Source organism: Typopeltis vanoorti, chromosome 16 (genome assembly GCF_054136105.1).
Source record: "Typopeltis vanoorti isolate ZY-2024b chromosome 16, IOZ_Tvanoo_1.0, whole genome shotgun sequence".
In the NCBI taxonomy this organism is placed as follows: Eukaryota; Metazoa; Arthropoda; class Arachnida; order Uropygi; family Thelyphonidae; genus Typopeltis; species Typopeltis vanoorti.
The window spans coordinates 589,371-607,288 of record NC_143564.1 but is presented as its reverse complement, the minus strand read 5'-3'; the positions used below and the strand labels follow the sequence as shown (position 1 = coordinate 607,288).

Sequence of the window (17,918 nt, the reverse complement as noted above, 5' to 3'; positions counted from 1 at the left end):
GCACATTTCCTTATGGACATGTATAATGCTATGCATTATGGGAAGGGTCACTACCCAGACTGGCTTTAACCTTTATTGAAGTCTTATCATTGGGAGCAAGACCCAGAAGTGAAACTAAGGTTGAAGTAATTCAGAAGTCATATTTCCATATATAAGTAGCCAAAAGGTGCTTACACTTTGTTTGATTACACTCAGATAAAGGATAAAACCAAGAATATGGTTTCTTGGCAACTTTAATTTATAGTATAATCAAGTGGAAAACTTTCAACATCTATCTCTAATCCAGAGTATTTCAGCAATAAGGTGTGACACCTTTAGCTACTTGTATATGGAAATATGATTTCCAAATTACTTCAATCTTGATATCACTTCTGGGTCTGCCTCCCACTGATGAGACCTCGATAAAGATTGAAACCGGTTTAGGTAGTGACTCTTCCCATAATGCATAGCATTATACATGTACATAAGGATATGTGCTTTGCATTATGGGATATTAAGGCAAGTGATGTGAAGTCATTATTCCCTATATACGAGTTGCCCAGTCGTGAAGTTACTTCATGTGCAAACTTTGTTTGTTTGCACTTGTATAAAGTATTCAACCAAGAATATAATTTCTTGGCATCTTTAATTTACACATATGGCCTTATCAGACTTTTATAAAGAAGAATTGTGAACTTCCATATCTTTGCATGTTTAGTGTCTCTTTCAGTGACCAAGTAATCCTATGGGTTACCCTTACCACTTGAAGTAATGGGGTCAAAGCTACATTATTGGGAAGAGACCTCCATATAGCCTTTCAAGAAATGTAGACAGTTGACCGGGTTTTCTGAAAGTGTTCGATCCTAATCTGTTTATGGTGTTCCCCCATTATTAGGTTCCTGTCTGTAATGTTATTACTATTATTATTCAGGCCTCCATGGAGTCAAAAGACTCATCGTGGGAAGTCCTCCCTAAGAAACACAAAGTCTATCAAGACTCATCGAGGGGAGGTCCCCCCCTAAGAAACACATAGTCTATCATACCATTCCTTAAACTCATTGACCATTCTCGCTCTCACCACTCCATCAGGCAATGCATTCCATGGTTCAACCTCCCTCCATGCAAACAAACCACTCCACACCCTCTTGCTCACAGTTTCCTTTCGTAACTTCCAGGGATGGCCTCTTGTCATCACTCCTTCCTGCTGTTCAACTGAGCGAAAGAACTCCCCAGTGTCAACCCTGTAACCACCTCTCAACAGTTTAAAAGTCTCTATCATATCACCTATCCTTCTATCCACCAAACTCTGCAGTCCACATTCCCTCAGCTGATCCCCATAACTATCATTGTACAGTCCTGAAACCATCTTTGTTTTCCGGCTTTGTACCCTTTCCACAGTTAATTTATTCCCTTTAAATCCTGGGAACCAAATCTCAGAATAATAGTCCAAGTGTTCTGATTAGGGTCTTATACAACGGAATGATAACTGTTTTATCTCTGCAGGTCAGCGTCCTTCTCATTATTGCAGCAATCCTCTGTGTTACCTTCACTACCTTTGCAATATGTCCCCTAAATTTCAGGTTTCTATCAATCATCAACCCCAGATCTCTTGTCTCCTCTACTTCCTCCAGTAAAACTCCTCCCATAGAGTATGCAGTGTCCCGTCAATGTTTCCCAAACCTCAAGACCTTACATTTTGCTGCATTAAACCGAAACTCCCATTCATTTGCCCATCTATCTAGCTTATTCAAATCCTCTTGCATGGCTGCTGCATCTGCACTATTACTAATAATCCTTCCTAGCTTCACATCATCTGCAAACAACTGAATATCCCCTTGCAATCCACTGACAATGTCATTGATATAAAGGTTAAACAATATAGGTCTTAGTACTGAGCCCTGTGGGACCCCACTTATAACCCTCTGCTTTCTTGAAACTGCCCCACCATACACAACTCTCTGATACCTATAGGACAGTCAATCCTGAATCCAGTTGACCAATCTGACATCCAGACCCATATGCTGCAACTTAAATATTAGCTTATCATATGGCACCCTGTCAAATGCCTTCGCTAAGTCTAAGAAAATGTCAATATATCCCTAAGACTATTACACTTTTTTTATATATAATCTTTGTCAAGTAGCTTTATTTTATCCTCCTATATGTTTCGCCAATTTTTTCTATTGGCATCCTCAGGGAATACAAACTAGTAAGCTAAAATGAAGGTTACAGACTAGGTTATAACTGATGGGTCTAATTCATACAAAAAATTGGTATTGTGCGTGACAATGTGCGTGTCTCGTTAACGTGATTTATTCGTTATGGTTCATGACATAATTGTTATGAAAGTTCATTTCTTTGATGTTTAATGATCTGATAAAAGTTTTCCAAATTTCTGGTAAAATTAGACCTTGATTCTTGTTTAGGTTTTCAGTTTTACGGGCGACTGTAGCTGCTTCTTTAAAGGTTCTATAATGGTAGTTATCTTCTATGTATGGCATAAGGCTCTTATCCCACTCAATGTGATGATTAGTAGAGGCAAAGTGGCATGAAAGGCCTGAAATGTCTTGTCTGTTATTTCTGACATATCCTATGTGTTCTTTCTTTCTCGTTTCAAAGCTTCTAGATGTCTGACCTACGTAACTAATACCACATGAGCAAGGTATATTATATACTCCAGCGTACTTGTAGAATGGGTGAGGATCTTTTGGTGATCTTAAAAATTTCCGAATAGTGTTGATTGGTTTGAATGCCACTCTGATCTTATGTGGTTTTAAAAGGTTAGCTAATTTTTTTGGAAAGGTTGCTGACAAAAGGAATCCTAATGGTACTGATGGACATCATCACGTTGTCGATGTGGTATATCAGTAAAGAGAATCTTGTTGTAGAGTCTTTTTGGGTAACCATTTAAAGAAAGTTCTCTGAATATTATGGTTAATTCCGTTAGTAGGTCATCCTTGTCTGTCGTATCTGAGTTGAAATGGAGGTAACATCCAGTATTTGTAGGTTTTCTGTATACAGATAGGTTGATACTATTATTGGTTTGTTTCTTTATTAAAATGTCAAGGAATGGCAGTTTTTTTTTATCTTTTTCCATTTCTAATGTGAATTTGATGGTATTGTGGAAATTATTGATTTGGTTGAGTTAATTCATTAGTTCTTCTTTCGTATGATCCCAAATGATAAAGATGTCATCTACATATCTGTACCAAATTTTCGGTTTTCTAATGATCTGGGTTAAGATTTTTTTCTTTAGCTCTTCCATGAATAAGTCAGCACAAGGAGGTGAGAGGGGGCTACCCATAGCTAACCCAGTGAGTTGTTTGTAGATCGTTTTTTGCCAAATAAAATAGAAGTTAAACAGTGATTGAACAAAGTAGTGATGTTTCTTGGGAACAAGTTGTCTAAGATGTTGATGACTTCAACCACTGGAATGTTAGTAAACAGAGATGTAATGTCCAGGCTTGCTAGTATATCCTCTTCAAAAATAGGGATGTTTTTTATTTTATCTATAAAATGTTTTGAGTTTTCAATATAAGTATCCGAGACGTGAATGTGTTGTAAAATCTTCGCAAGATACTTGGACAGTTGGTAAGTGGGAGAATAGATTCCATCAACTATTGGACGTAATGGTATACCTTCTTTATGAATTTTTGGAAGGCCATACAATCTAGGAGTTAGTGGGTGCATTGATTTTAGTTTTTTTATAATTTCTATAGGCCAGTTATTTTTAAGATCATCAAAAGATCCTCACCCATTCTACAAGTACTCTGGAGTATATAATATACCTTGCTCATGTGGTATTAGTTACGTAGGTCAGACCTCAAGAAGCTTTGAAACGAGAAAGAAAGAACACATAGGATATGTCAGAAATAACAGACAAGACATTTCAGGCCTTTCATGCCATTTTGCCTCTACTAACCATCACATTGAGTGGGATAAGAGCCTTATTCCATACATAGAAGATAACTACCATTATAGAACCTTTAAAGAAGCAGCTACAGTCGCCCGTAAAACTGAAAACCTAAACAAGAATCAAGGTCTAATTTTACCAGAAATTTGGAAAACTTTTATCAGATCATTAAACATCAAAGAAATGAACTTTCATAACAATTATGTCATGAACCATAACGAATAAATCACGTTAACGAGACACGCACATTGTCACGCACAATACCAATTTTTTGTATGAATTAGACCCATCAGTTATAACCTAGTCTGTAACCTTCATTTTAGCTTACTAGTTTGTATTCCCTGAGGATGCCAATAGAAAAAATTGGCGAAACATGTAGGAGGATAAAATAAAGCTACTTGACAAAGATTATATATAAAAAAAGTGCAATAGTCTTATGAATAATTGTCAAGAAAAAATTCAACATAATGAACACGTCAATATATCCCTTTCCCTCATCTAATGCTCTTCTAACTTTATCATAAAAGTCTAGCATATTGCTAAAACAAGAGCGCCCCTTCAGAATACGGTCCTTCACTACTTTCTCCAAGATCTTACTAACTACTGATGACACACAGACTGGCCTATAATTAGACACTTCCAGTCTGGTACCGTCCTTATGCAATGGCACTATCTTACCTTCCTTCTATTCCATGGGAAAGGTACCCATGGTGCCTTTCCCGCAGCCAGACTTTCATTGAAAAGCCAGGTCAAAGGCACTGTCAGTTCCCTAGCACATTCTCTCAAAACTCGTGGTGAAATACCATCCAGTCCCACAGCTTTGCTGACATCCAGAGTACTCAGTATTTGAAACACGCTCTCCACCTGTACCCCTAAACCTCGGACCTGCCCTATTCCTCTAGCATTAAAACTGACTCATCCAGGATGAAATATTCCAGTAAAGTGTTCATTGAACAATTCCACTATGTCCTCTGCATCAGTCACTCTATTCCCATTTTTATCCCACAATATCATTCTTCCACAGTCATTTCTCCTCTTACTGGCCACATATCTAAAAAATTCCCTAGGATTTTCTTTGGATCTTAGGGCCAATTTCCTCTCTTATTCCAGTTTCGTCTTCCTTACCATACTAGTCACTCTTCTGGCCTGTGTCTTATACTCTTCATGCATCTTCTCTTCTCTCCTTATTTCTATTCCATAGCCTCTTTTTCGCATGCAATTCCTGTTTAATATTGTTTATCATCCACTTTACTCCAAATTGTGTCCTCTTGTTCACTCGTGGTATACAACTTACTATTGCTGCAAACAAATATTCTTTCATAATTTCCCACGCACTAATGATATCCCGGCCTTCCAATTCCTCCCTTCATGAAACTTCCCCAAGTTGTTGTCTTAGACTATTATAATCACCTGCCTTATAATTCCACATACGTTCCCATCTCTTTGATACTCTTGCATGTCTATTCATTTTCCAAGCCAAAACCATATGGTCACTCTCTCTCTCCAACTGGTGGGAAAGATGTCATCTCAGTTATTATCAACTCTTCTGATGCTATAACCAAATCTAAAACTCTTGAATCCCTTGTTCCCTCTTACATGTTGCCTAAGACATTTGTTCCTCAAGAATTCTCGAAATTCCATTCCCTTATTGCTACATGCATCTGCCACTCCCCAATTTATATTACTGTAGTTAAAATCTCCCATAACAATCCTTCTTCTTGCACTTGGCAAACTCAACTGTCTAAACATTTCCTGGTCCCCATCCTCTGTGCTCCTGGGTCTGTTGCAACACCCCACTAAATATCATATCTTGCCCACCTCTACCTCATATCATATGCTTTCAAAATCATTAGTGTCACTGCCTTCCAAAGTCTCCACCCTTAAATGACATAGGTCGTCACTTATCATAAGCAGTATTCCACCACCACGCTTTCCCTTCCTATCCTGCCGAAAAATGCTGTACCCAGCAACTTCTATTCCTGTTATTATATCCTCTTTTGTCAACCACGTCTTAGTGATCCCAATACTTTTTGGCCAGGCTGATGCTATCTGCACCACCAATTCCTCTCCCTTATTCCGGATACTCCTGGCATTAGTATAAAGCATATAAATGCCGTTGTTTCTAGAGCCAGCATTATACCCCTCTAGACTCAACTAGGTGCAATGTTACCTGATGTTGTCCCCCTTCTCTAAAGTACCCATTCCTACAAAAGACCACCTCTGCTACCATCCTCCCTGGGACACACTGACTTGTTCAGAACAGCAATCTCTCCAGATGCCTACGTCCTTCCTTATTCAAATGTAAGTTGTCTCTCGCATACAATTCCTCTCTCTCCTCAAACGCACTCCAAGCATCCATATTGAGGAGAGGAATGTAATTGGAACGAACAGCAAGCTATTGGAACTAAATGAATGAGAATGGGCTGACAGTTTGGAAGTTAGTTGACTAAATAATGGTATTCTTATTCGCTTAACCAAAATATAAATGATATACATGATGGAATTTCAGTTAGGGTGGGTGGTTTTCAGTTAATCTAGGCCTCTGATGTTTTCTTTAGGAAACAAGGCTACTAAACAGCAAGCTATTGGAATGAATGTAAACAATTAGGTGGGAGATGAATTTCATTGTGTGGTGTTGAGACCACTGTCCCACTTATTCGAGGCCTGAAGCGGCTTGAAAAAGTTCCATGTTTAGTCTCTAAAGCATGGTTTCTGGGCTATGTAGAAAATAAATTGAAAATACAAAAAAAAAAATAATAAAATAAATAAATAAATAAATAAATAAATATATATATATATATATATATATATATATAATTGATAAAAATAGAAAAATAAAACTTAGGTTTAAACTTTTGTGGGTGGGAGCAACATTAACAACTTAAACCAACATAACAGACATCAATAGAAAAGAAGTACCAGGTTGACATAATTGGTGCTACTGAATCAGAAGATAAAAATCAGCAAGATTCTTCTAAATAGCCATTACAAAATGTTATATTTAGGCAAAAATGATCAGAGAAAGGAAGGAATAGTTGGAGTATATTTAACCCTAAGTGGAAAAGCTTCTTGAATGGCAGGCAGTATCAAGGAAAGTGATGTGGACAAACATCAAAGTAGATAATGAGACTTATTTGTACTTATGGTCCCACAGAAGATTCTAATAAAGAAGAAACTGAGGAATATTTTGAGTCATTAGAGAAAGTAACAGACACACACAAAAAAAAGGTGATGTCAGTCTTTGTTGGAGATGTTATAGTTCGCCCACCGTTTGTAGGTCTTTCCTTGGCATTTTGCCAAGAATAGTCGTTTCTTGGCAAAATTTCATCCTTCATTTCTTTCTCCCCTTCATGTTGAAGGGGAGAAAGAAATGAAGGATGTACGAATTGGTCGCCAACATGCAAAATCACGTGCTTTCTTGTCTGTCGCTGTACTAGTACTATATTATAGCTTGATTTTTGTTGTTGCTTTTTTGCATTATTTTTTTATTATTAATTTGTATGATGGATCCAGTACAGTCAACAAGTTCTGTTGTTAAACGTTTCAGTAGCTCTTGCAAAAGAATATTGATTAATGTGCTGACATTCTAGGTTAAAAGAATTTGTTGGTAATCAAAAGGTGAAGGTAAGCCCAAAATTTAAATTTCCTAAAAAAAACTGCCAGAGAAAGAAAACCATCGAAACCGTAGCTTTGAATGATTTTGATGTAGACATTATAAGAACTATTCACGAATTTTATGTGGTCGAGAAAAGAGTGCCAACTGTTCCGAAATTGATTCCTGTGCTTAAAGGAAAAATTAATTTTATTGGAAAAGAGAAACTTTAAGGAAAATACTTCATCAAATCGGATTTTGTTTTAAAATGTCCCAGAATAAAAGGAACCTTATCATGGAGCAAAGTGACATTGTTTTATCTAGAACGCAGTATTTGAGAGTAATTAGATGTTTCAGGGAGGAGAAAAGACCGATTGTGTATCTAGATGAAACTTGGATCGATAGTAATTTAACTTATGGAAAATGTTGGCAGTCTAAAGAAGAATGTGGAGTGCTACAAACTGGAAATGCCTCGCGCCGCATAATAATTTTGTGTGCGGATGGAGAAATGGTATTTTTACCGAATTCAAACTTACTATACAAAGCCAATTCAACTACTGGAAATTACCATGAGCAAATGAATTCTACGATCTTCGAAAAGTGGGCAGAAGAAAAACTGATTCCAAATCTTCCTAAAAATGCTGTTGTTATAATTGATAACGCTTCATATCACTCTATTCGATTAAACAAAGTTCCAAATTGGTCTAATAAGAAGCAAGTTCTTATGGATTGGCTCTCTGCAAATAACATTTCTCATTCCCCAGATATGCAAAAAATTGAATTGCTTAATTTGGTCAAAAGAAACTCGCCCACAACTAAACTATTTAAATTCAACACGATGCCAAAGAGCATGGATTTCTAGCTTTGAGGCTACCACCATATCATTGCGATATTAATGCTATTGAGTATGTTTGGGCAGAAGTGAAAAGTTTCATTCGCCATCGCAACGTAACTGGGGATATTGACATGTCGAAACTTTTTAAGCTCTCAGAACAAGCGATTGAAAGTATTACAGTTCAGAACTAGGGAAAATATTTCTCTCATGTCACCTCATTGGGAAATATGTATTGGGACAGAGATGGAATTATTGAAGAATTATGCGAACCTTTGGTGTAAGTGAAAGTGATGGTGATTTGGACACCGATTCAGATGACACTGAAGATTAAAAGGATTTGATAATAGTATTTTTTTCCAACTTTTTTTTGATTGGGTTTGTTAAAAGAGTCACAACAAGTCATAAATAATTAATCAGTTTAGGACATTAAAGTGTCTCAGTTCTCTCAACTGTAAGTTTAGAATATCTAAGTTCATTTGAAAAAATTTCTATTTTTCTGTATAATTATTTTTATTTTATAGAAAACTTTCTTAAAAAGAAACTTAGTTAAATTTTTGTTTTATGCTATACTTTTTTTAATTTTGTTAATACTCTACATACATTTTTCCAACTGTTATACAAGCAAAATAGTTACACTTTAAAAACGGCAATGTTTGTAAAAGAAAAGCTAAAATTTCCGACCTGTAATAATAAACAAACTCAACCCAGAAGACAGATTGATTACCTATTATCGGAATGGATTCTCCTTTTTCTGACATGCGCAGAAGTGTTGAGGCATCTGTAATCGGTGGATGAACTATAACAACAGAGTAGAAAATGAATACTAGACAAACATGTATTGGAAAAATTTGGAGAAAAGAGCAAAGCTAATAATGGTAAGTGCCTGCTGTATTTCTGTTTAAAACATGGTATTAATCATTACTAATACCATGTTGATCTACCATAAAGATATGCATGCAGAAATTGATATGGACAGAATATGCAAGTAAATAAACAAAAAAGTTTCTTTGACTTGTTATTGCTGATAGTAATATCTTCATGCTGGTTTAGGACACGGGAATGTATTGATCATCATTTAGTGTGATCACTTCTTATTTCAAATTTTAAAAAAAAAAAAAATTAATACAGCTGATTTCAGAGTTGAACTGTTGACTCAAATATATAGGATGTCCCATATAATTCTTAGTGCAGTTTTGATCTTTAACTGCTTTAAAAAATATCAGTTACAGAGTTGCAATAAATATCATTTGAAAGTATAACTTATTAGAATTTTTGATACATGTCGTGTCTTTGAATATAGTAGCTCAATGAATAAATTGCTCATGCTTATAATGCCTTTCAATGTTTGTCGTTCTATGTTGCACGATGCAACAAAATATTCATAGAGCTTCTTACATCTGGATATTGGTTGGAGAGGCTTCTAAAATTTGTTCTTCTATATTTGTATTAGGTTCACTTTCTTCTATTTAAAGTTCTCATTGGAAGCAGCTTGATATATTTCCGACACTATCATTGTAGCCACAACTTCAACATTGATATCAATATCCAACCAATTTTCAAATTCTTTTTTTGACATACTGTCTGGAATTTTATTAAAAATTTCATTTGTAAGATATTCAAATTTTTCGAAAGAAGGAATTTCAGAGTTTGTCTTAAAAATCCACCTTTTTGGAAGCAGTTTTCACTAGTCTTCTCTGAGACTTACTTTCATGACATTGCTACCAAATGCAATTCATCAAGAAGGGAAATATTTTTTTGCAATTGCATTTGCATCAGATTACTCTTTTATATAATTAAGTTCAGCTATGATTCTTGCACAAACTCCCTGCGATAATAAGATTTAACAGTTTGTATCATGCCTTGGTCACATGGTTGAATTAATGATATAATGTTCGAAGGCAAGAAAATTCTTTGTTCTTTATCAATAAATTGTTTGTGTGTGCACTGCAGTTGTCTGCTAACAAGACAATTTTTTGCTTTAATTTAAGATCCCCACTTAACTAACCAATTGTTGAAAATAGCATTAGTCATCCAAGCATTTGCACTAGAACAATAGTCAACAAGCAAGCTTTTGCAACCTTTAAAACACCAAGGATTTTTATTTTTTCCAGTCACTAGGCGCTCTCGTTTCTAACATTTCATATTAGCACAACAAAGAACTGTCACTCGCTCTTTTGAAGATTTAAATTCTTTAGCAGTTTCATTTTTAAAAAAATAACCAAGGGGGTGGTAATATGCACCCTTTTCTTACTCCATATCTAATATGTACAGTTTCTTCCTTATTATTTGTTCTTATGTATCCCATTTGTCTTACATATATCTGTTTGATTACTCTTCTATCTATATAGTCAATGTGACTTTTCTTCATCTTCCAATTAACTTTGTGAAATGCTTTTTTCTAAATCCATAAAGCATATATGTGTTTAGCTCCATTCTTTTTTCGATTATAGTTCTCAGGCTTAGTATTGCTTCTCTTGTTCCTTTTTCTTCATGAATCCATATTGGTCTTCCTCTAGTTGTGAATCTATTCTTTTATATATTCGGTTTTGTCTTATTTTTGATAAGATTTTGCTAACGTCTGTAATTAGGGCTATTGTTCTGTGTTGGTTACATCGGAATGCATTTGCTTTCTTGGGGGATTGGTATTATCAGGGATTTTGTGAAGTCCTCTGGGAGATCTCCATTTTCATATATTTTAGCTTTTAGTTCAAATATATAATTTTTTGTTTCCTTATCCAATGAAGGGCTTCACTTGGGATGTTATCTGTTATGGTTCCTGGGCATTTCTTCTGGCTTAAGTCTTTATGTGCTTTTTCAAACTCTTCTTTTATTATTGCTGGTTCACTATTTTCTTCATGTTCTTCTTGATAAAGGTGTTCAAGATATTTTTCCATTCTTGTAATATTTCTTCAAAATAAATAATTAGTTTGCCATTCTCATCTATTAAGGCATTATTATTATTATTTATTATTATTATTATTATTATTATTTAGGCCTCCAAGGAGTCAAACACTCATCAGAGGAGGTCCTTCCTAGGAAACATAAGTCTATCAAGACTCATCGTGGGAGATCCCTCCTAGGAACACAAAGTCTATCATACCACTCCTTAAACTCATTGACCGTTCTCGCTCTCACCACTCTATCAGGCAATACATTCCACGGTTCAACAACCCTCCATGCAAAGAAACCACTCCTCACCCTTTTGGTCACAGTTTTCTTTCATAACTTCCACGGATGGCCCCTTTTCATTACTCCTTCCTGCTGTTCAACCAAGCGAAAGAGCTCCCTAGTGTCAACCCTGTAACCACCTCTCAACAATTTTAAAAGTCTCAGTCATATCACACCTTTTTCTATCCATCAAACTCTGCAGTCCACATTCCCTCAGCTGATCTTCATAACTAACATTGTACAGTGCTGAAACCATCTTTGTTATCCGCCTTTGTACCCTTTCCACAGTTAATTTATCCCCTTCAAATCCTGGGGACCAGATCTGAGAACAATAGTCCAAGTGTGGTCTGATCAGGGTCTTATACAATGGAATGAAAGCTGTTTTATCTCTGCAGGTCAGCATCCTTCTCATTATTGCAGCAATCTTCTGTGTTACCTTCACCACCTTTGCAATATGTCCCCTAAATTTCAGGTTTCTATCAATCATCAATCCCAGATCTGTTGTCTCCCCCCCCCTCTACTTCCTCTAGTATAACTCCTCCCATAGAGTATGCAGCATCCCATCGATGTTTCCCAAACCTCAAGACCTTACATTTTGCTGCATTAAACTGACATCCCCACTCATTTTCCCACCCATCTAGCTTATTCAAATCTTCTTGCATGACTACCACATCTGCACTATTACTAATAACCCTTCCACCTTCACATCATCTGCAAACAACTGAATATCCCCCTGTAATCCACTAACAATGTCATTGATATAAAGGTGATGCCTTTTTCAGAGTTTGTTGCTGATTTTTGTTATTTGGTTATAAGCTGTTTCTAGATTTCATTTATTCAAGTTCTTATTGTCTTCTTACATTCTTCATGGAGGTATTATTCTTTTGCTTGCTTACATTTTCTTGTTATCAGATTTTGTAATTTCTTGTATTTTTCTTTGTGTTCTACTTTTTTTTTGTATTGTATAGCCTCCTTTTCTCCATTAAATCTAATATTTTTTCAGTTATCCATAGTTTTATATTTTGATTTTCTCTTCCTAGTATTTTGTTACTAGCTTTTAGGATATATTGTCTTTTATTTGATTCCACTTATCGTTATTGTTTGTATTTTCCTTTGCATTTTCTCGTGTTAGTTTTTTGGTGATTTCCTGAAATTGTCTTTTGATGTTTTCATTTTTTAGTTTCAATCTTTGTGTGTTGTTGTTTTATTGGTTGTTTTTTTGAATTTCAGTTGTGTTTTCATTAATACAAGGTTGTAGTCACTATCAACATCTGCTCCTGGGAAGTCTTTACTAAATTGACTTGGTTTTTAAATCTTGCTTTAACCATTATATAATCAATTTGGTATCTATTTGTGTCTCCGGGTAACTTCCAGGTGTATCTTCTTCTTTTGTGTATTTGGAATATTGTGTTTGCGATTACCTTCTGTTTGCAGAAATCTACCAGATGTTGTTCACTGTCGTTTCTCTGTCCTAAGATAAATTTTCCTAGAGTATTATCCTCCTTTCCTTTTCCTACGTTTGTGTTCCAATCTCCCATCATTATTGTGTTGTCTCTTTGTTTGGCTCAATTTACCCATACATTTCAGCTATTTCTTCATCTTTGTGTCCAGTTGTAGGCATATAGACCATTATAATGTTCAGGTTTACTGGTTCAGATTGGATACTAATTGCCATGATTCTGTCACTGTGTTTGATTGTTGGTTACTTTTTTGCCTAAGTGTTTTTTGAGTATTATTGCTACCCCTGCTTTTCCTCTCTCTCTTCCTGAGAATATTATCCTGTATTCGTCACCCCAGAAATCACCTTGATCTTGCCATCTTGTTTCACATATTCCCAGTATGTCCGTATTAAGCCTCTTCATTTCCTTTTTGATGTTTTCAAGTTTTCCCATTTCTAATAGGGTTTTCACATTCCGTGTTCCTATGTTTGCATAATTTTTCTGCTTCTTTCTGTCTGTATCAGTTTTTCGTTGGTTTACGACCCGAGAAGCCTAATTTCTTCCCGTCTGGCACGACTCCTCTCATGGAGGCTCCATCTCTGATCTCATTTTGATTGTTTCTAGTTTCCATGTGCCTTTTTCTCGGGATATTAATGTGGTAGTTTCCCCATCACAGTGTTACAACCTTTGGTCTATATATTGGTCCTGCTTGTAAGTTTCTGGTTATGAGCCTTTCTAACATCAATTGTCTTCAGCCTCCGGCCAGTACTGGTAGTTGCTGCTGCCCACTACCAGGGTTTGTATCGGAGTTTCCCTTTCCTAGGTATCTCTCTTAGTCTGGCTCCTATCCCATGAAGACCTGTCCAGCTTGGGTGGCCCTTCTGGTAGTTGCACTACTGCTGGCATAGCTCTTGGGGGTCGAAGCACACAAGTCCCACCGCCACGTCAAGGTGGAGATACCTTTGGGGGTTTGATGCTGTTCACATGAAATTAAATGAAGATTTACTGAACTACAGAAATATTTGTGTTCATAAAAGAACATTTTTCTGTGAAATTGAAATTAAATTGCAAGCCAAAGAAATTTGTCCAAGAAATACTTATAACTTTTTTTAAAATCAATGTTTATTAGCATATTTTGTCAGATTTCTTGTATTAGTAGCTTCTCTAAGTAAACACAATTAATAGAGTTGCTATTCTTAATGTTATTTGTGGCATTGCTTTGAAATGGATTTGTTAAAAAGAAAAGTAGCAAAGGATTTGTTAAAAAGAAAAAAAAAAAAATATATATATATATATCAAAATTATGTTTCATTTTGTGTTGTCTTATTCTGTTGTTAATGTTTTTTTAATTAATGTTAGGAATTTCACAAGCTGGAACCAACTTTGGGCTTCTGAGAGAGCTTGGATAGGATAAATGCATTATGTTCTCATCTCTTGCTTGTTCTGTACAGCTGTAATTAGTCATAAGAGTAACATGCATCATAAGTCAACATGCAGTTGCGTCGACTTGGTTTCTTTAAAAATATAAAGAGGAAGTAAGTGGTTCAAACTGAATTTTTTAAATACTGATATTTAATTTAAACTCATCTCATTTTCTCTGGAAAGGAAAAATCTTAAAGTACTGTGTAAGGAATTCTGTGTAAATGTTTGATGGCAGAAAAGATATAAGAATGATGGCCTGCATTTGAATTCATTTGACATCAGAAATCTGGAGAAATTACTTCTTGGTATGAGACCCAATGCAGAGAGTCAGGGAAACTAGATCATCAAGGGAGGAATAGGAAAAAAGGTGTGTGAAAGTTCAGCTATGATATACAAATATGATAAAGATATATGAATGCCTTTGAACATGTTTATGTATGTGGCAAAGGAGTAGAAAAATATGCTTTGGGTTTGGATCTTTTAAGTATGTCTGAGGAGGAAAAAGAGAAAATTCTAGAACAAGACCAAATAGATTGCATATCTAATTATAAGAATAGGCTAGGTCGTAATTTGATATGTCTATACACAAATGCCAGGAGCATTAGAAACAAAGGGGTTGAGTTTGTTCTTTATTGAATACGATGTGGCTAAAGATTGTTGGCATTAGTGAAACCTGGCTATCAGAATCAGATATGGTAAGTGGGATTGAGTGTAATGGATATACTATTTTTAGAAATGACAGAAGAGATGGAGAGGAGGAGGAGTGCTATTAATGATATCAAATGACGTAAGTCCAGTTAGGGTAGAAATACAAAAAAAATGATGGTAATAATGTCCCATGTAGCGATGAGTTTGAGTCTGTCTGGTGTGAGTCTCTCTGGTGCCATTCCTGATATGGAGAAAACACCTTTACAGGTAAGGTGGACAGTTGCTGTGGGTGATCTTAAGGTACCTCCCCAGAGGCATGCTTGTTTAATAGTGGCATAACCATACCACATTGTTGTCTAAGGATTCTGTGGTGTTTTTGGTTTGAGAAGCCTTGCCAAGGCTTCTCAAACTCAAGCCACTCCGCCACTCCTGGTGGTGGAGTGACTTGAGTGGGTCTGGGGAGTGATCCACTATCTGCTGCTGCTTGTGGACCTATCCAGTTTCAGTCAACTCCATGATCAGGAATATTAAATCCCTCATTGATTAGCTGTTCTGCAGTTTCAAGTGGGAGTGATGAGATCTAATTCTGTCATGTCCTATCACTTCTAGATCAGTGTGAATTGAGAGGTCAATTGTTCACGATTTTTGTGTTATTTGAAGGAATTGGTTCCTGCATAGACATGGCAGAGTGATACTGCTCAAAACTGGGAGCCAGCATAGTGCAGTCAGTTTGATTGTTCTTGTCATAATTCTTATGCTGGTGTTGAGTTGGGTATTGACCTTAGAGGTGTGTGTGGTTCAGCCACACATTTGCAGAATATTCAGCAGTGGCATAGACCAAGCTGATAGCTGTAGTACCTCTGTAGAGGCTCTCCCATGATGTGCTGGCAATCTTCTGAAGTATGTTGTTTCAGGATGTCAGTTTAGCAGCAAGTGTTGTAAGATACTGATGGAATGTCAGGGTCATATCCAGTGTGATTCCCTGTTATTTGGCGTTTAGGTTGTACTTCAGTGTTTTACCATTCATCTCAGTTTTTAGTTTCTTTTCTGTCTGTTTATGACAAAAGTGAAAACAAGACACCTCTGTGTTATTTAGGTTTGGCTACAATCTACAGTTCCTAAAATAGGTACTTAGCATAGCTAAATCTCTTAATATATATCTTATTTTGCTTTTAGTTTTTGATCTTGAGTTACTGTTGCCAGATCATCAGCATAAGCAAACTTCCTTTAGGCAGGATGATCACTAATATACTTATTGAAGTGCAAGGTCTCCTGAGCAGAGCCTTGTAGTAGATCATTGTTCAGTGTATAGGGCCAGCTTACAGAGTCCTTTGTGAAAACCTGGAAGGTGCTAGCACTGAGGCAGTTGTTAAGGTATAGATGGTATAACAGATTATGACAGAGGTGAAAACAAGACACCTCTGTGTTATTTAGGTTTGGCTACAATCTCCAGTTCCTAAAATAGGTACTTAGCATAGATAGATCTCTTAATACACACACGGACAAAGAAATTAGTGCACCAAGAAGGAAGCATAGGATTCAGCTGAAATTTTATTGGTGTAATGATACAGGTGAGTGATGCACATGTTGGCAAAAACAGAGCTGAAGGACAATTACAAAGAGATCTGTGGTACGCAATCCGGTCATCATCAATAGCGCGTTGCACCACCTTGTACGGCGTTACATGCTGCAATACGGTCCGGCATGGTGGCGAACAGATGCCTGATGTTGTCCTGTGACGCTGTGCTCCAAATCCCGGATATTGTGGCACGGTGGGAGCTGGCATTTCAGCTGCTCCCAAACATGCTCGATAGGGGACAAGTCCGGGGAGCAGGCAGGCCATAGAAGTGTCTGTACACAACGTAGGCAGGCCTGGGCAACCCGAGCCATATGCTGACGGGCATTATCTTGCTGGTATAGCCCTCTTGGTATCTCGGCCAGGAATGGGTGAACGTGGGGCTGTAGGATGTCGTCCACATACCACTGCCCTGTCAATGTGTCACGTACCACTATGAGTGGTGATCGGCTATCATAGGCTATGGCTCCCCAGATCATAATGCCTGCAGTGCGGGAGGTGTGGCGCTCGATAGCGAGATCGGGATTGTGTCCTTGACCAGGAGTCCATACCTGGACATGATGATCATCTGTCCCCAAGATGAAGCGGCATTCATCGCTGAAGACCATGTGTCGCCAGTCTGTGGTGTTCCACATTGCTCTCATCTGGCACCACTGCCAACGAAGTCGGCGATGTTGCGGTGTTAATGGGAGCACATATAAGGGGCGCTGTTTTCAGGCCGATGATCATGCCTCTGTCAAAGTCCGTAAATTGCTTAAATCGATGTCTCCGGCGTCTACTCGCCATTATATACTCTACTCGGCTGTACTCTAGCTTGCGTCGGCTGGTGCTTTTCGCTTTAATCGACTGTCGACTACACACCGGCTTTATAAGGCTGCCAGTTTGTGCTTGCAGCGCCACTGCAGGGTGTGTGGGCATGTGTAGTCGCCCCAAACTTGGATCATTTGCATACCACCCCGCACTCTAGCTATTTGCTTAGTTTCGCCGTTTTACCATGTTTTCTTCCAGGTGCACTAATTTCTTTGTCCGTGTGTGTATATAACTTATTTTGCTTTTAGTTTTGATGAGGCTTGAAATCTCGACACGAAATTCCGAAATTAGCATGTCATGTAATTTCTTACCTTTTAGTGGGAATGGCGCAACTTACTAAAATTCCAGGTCGTTTCAGGTTTGGGAATTAATTCATTTCGAAAATCGGACTCCTTCCCTTCCAACAGCTGGTTCTTTATCATGGTAGCCTATGGGAGACCGCAGCAGATGCACTAATGCGTGAGCGGGTACCTCATCTTCATTCACTACCAGAAGAGACATCACCGGAAGGGGGATGAAACGGAAATAACATCAGG

General features: G+C 37.2%; 1 protein-coding gene across 4 annotated transcripts in view; it reads left to right on the top strand.

Moving 5' to 3' along the window:
* LOC150097824 (USP6 N-terminal-like protein) overlaps positions 1-17,918 on the top strand; it is a 475,396-nt gene that overhangs the window by 26,341 nt on the left and 431,137 nt on the right. For 3 of the 4 annotated variants that reach the window (XM_090406042.1, XM_090406041.1, XM_090406038.1), the window contains exon 2: positions 14,286-14,461. The gene's annotated coding sequence lies outside the window, so the exon portion shown is untranslated. Of the gene's footprint in view, positions 1-9,090; positions 9,195-14,285; positions 14,462-17,918 lie in introns of those variants that run through there. The other variant, XM_090406039.1, reaches the window with a different exon arrangement.